Here is a 2,585-nt window from a genome sequence, read left to right as displayed (position 1 = left end):
TCTAAATAATTTCTGAAGTAACATCAATATTTGGATGAAAATTGGTGTCTGGGAGTTTTTTGACATGAGAAATTTGATTTTGATGTCAATATGACTCCTACTGGTAGAGGACGCCACCTACATGTGTTTTGACTGTTTTGAAGCGCAATGACTTTTTGTCCGTACCTGTATAAAACTACCGAGTGAAAAAATATACATCTCTGTGACTTTTTACGTAAAAAATATCTCTTTGTAAAAATCGCTGCGAGCAACGATTCTCAAGATATTTAGAATGGAAATAGTCAATACATGTCATTATTGACGAAAAATAAACACGTTGAGTAGATACCGTATGATCGAATAAAAACGGCGTCAGCGATGGCTATGAAATGAAGACCGCTGTCATTTTATATGTAAAATTATATGGGGAATGCCAACGATGTTCATTTCCAAGCCAACTGGACGCCGTTTTTTTTCGATCATACGGTAGTTATTTCACTGAAATAGTAGTAAATTTGGGAAATGTTTATTTTTTTAAATTAATCATAATTTTTTCTGCAAAAAATGACGATAAAACAGTTTCTGTTAAACTTTTAGCACAAAAACATTCCGAATTTATGATTTCAGTCTAGTAACTATTTAGTCAACATGTTTAATTTATGTCAATGATGACAGGTATTGATAATTTCGATTCCAAATATCTCAAAAACCATTACTCGTAGCGATTTTTACCAAGAGACCTTTTTCACGTGGAAAACGTCGTAAATGTGTATTTTTTTACTCGGTTGTTTTAGACAGATACGGACGAAAAGTTATTACTCTTCAAACCTGTTAAAAATATTTAGGTGGCGCCCTCTACTAGTAAGAGTCATATTGACATCAAAATCAAATTTCTCATATCAAAAAACTCCCAGACACCAATTTTCATCCAAATATTTACATTACTTCAGAAATTATTTGGAAAAAATCGAAATAAAAATGAAACTTCTACACCCTGTATCTCCGAAACTAAGCATTTTAGAACATACATTTATACGAACTTTTTTACATATTTTTATCTGCAGAATATGCTGCCGAAGTTTTCGGAATACAGTTCGGACCACCCTGTATATTTTTTTGAAGCTCATAGCAAAGCGGATCGATCAGGTGATTTATAAATATACAGAGTGTTCCATTTGAAAAAAACATAACTTTAGTTCATATTTTCAAAAATACTTTTTTCGTAGAAAAACAGACTACGCCACTGTATTCTACGTAAAAAGTTCTACAAGAATCAGTTTTCACCTTCTCAATATCATCCATAATAACAGAGATACGGGGGCGGTCCCAAAATACAAATTTTTCGAAAAGACCCTGTAGCTCAGAAACGAAGAGGGCTATGAAAATTTTATTGACAGCATATTCCGTTTAACAAAAAAGTGGCACAGGTTTTTGCAAACCGCACCCTGCTATCTTCATGAATAACGGAGATACCGTATGATTTCAACCAAAATGGGACACCCTGTACAACGGACTAGTAGACAGAAAAAAAAATTCTAATAAATAACACAACACTGGAAATAGAAGAATTTATATATTTGGGACAACTAATACACAACTCGGGATTTCTACTACCAGAAATCAACAGACGATTTAAGTTATCATGGAGTATTTATGAAAGAAACTCAGTCATATTCAAATCTAGAATGTCATTTTATCTAAAGAAGAAAACATTCGACCAATGTGTAATACTAATCATGACCAATGCATGCAAAACCTGGACACTTAAAACGGACATTATAAGGAAACTGCAGGTCGCACAACGCTCAATGGAATGAAATATACTGGGAATAACCAAGAAAGCCCATAAAAGAATAGAGTGGATACGACAACAGGACCCAGGTAATAGATGTCATCCACAAAATCAAATCCCCCAAGTGGTAATGGGCAGGACACCTGGCAAGAAGGAAGGACAACAGATGGACCACAAAAATTACAGCATGGTACCCACGAGGAATAAGAGACTTAGAAGAAGACCAAACTAAAATGGGACCAGGATATTAGGAAATAACAGAGAAGCAGAGATAACTTGGGCCCGCATAGCTAACAACAGACAACAATAGGCCCAAATACAAAGAGGTCTGTCTACACCATAATTGGAAATGGTTGAATAAGCTGAAAATGATGATGATGATGATGATACCAAGCAAGGGAAGTGTTTTATGAGTGCCGAGATATAAACTAAATCACTAGACAGAAATCTAACGACTAAATTAAAATATTTGGTATACATTAAGGTGCACCTAGACACAGCGTAAATAATCTGACAACATTTTTGGGTGCTAATAACAATACAAGAAGTCATATTAATTGATATCATTCCAATAATAATAGCAACAATCTTTCAGAGTTATATATATAAACGTTAAACAGATAAGTTTATGCGGTATTACACCATTTTTAAATGTCTAGGTCATTGGAGTGTGAATATCCTCAAGATATATGCACATTAAACACTATTTCAGATTAATCAAATACATAAATAAACTTAATGTCCAATTTATGTCATATTTTTAATTACTATTAATTGATATGACACCTAAAAAAGTATTAATATTTAATTTTAT

The sequence above is a fragment of the Sitophilus oryzae genome, unplaced genomic scaffold (assembly GCF_002938485.1).
Source record: "Sitophilus oryzae breed Bouriz unplaced genomic scaffold, Soryzae_2.0 scaffold_2009_pilon_pilon, whole genome shotgun sequence".
In the NCBI taxonomy this organism is placed as follows: Eukaryota; Metazoa; Arthropoda; class Insecta; order Coleoptera; family Curculionidae; genus Sitophilus; species Sitophilus oryzae.
Note: the sequence above shows the minus strand (reverse complement) of the source record.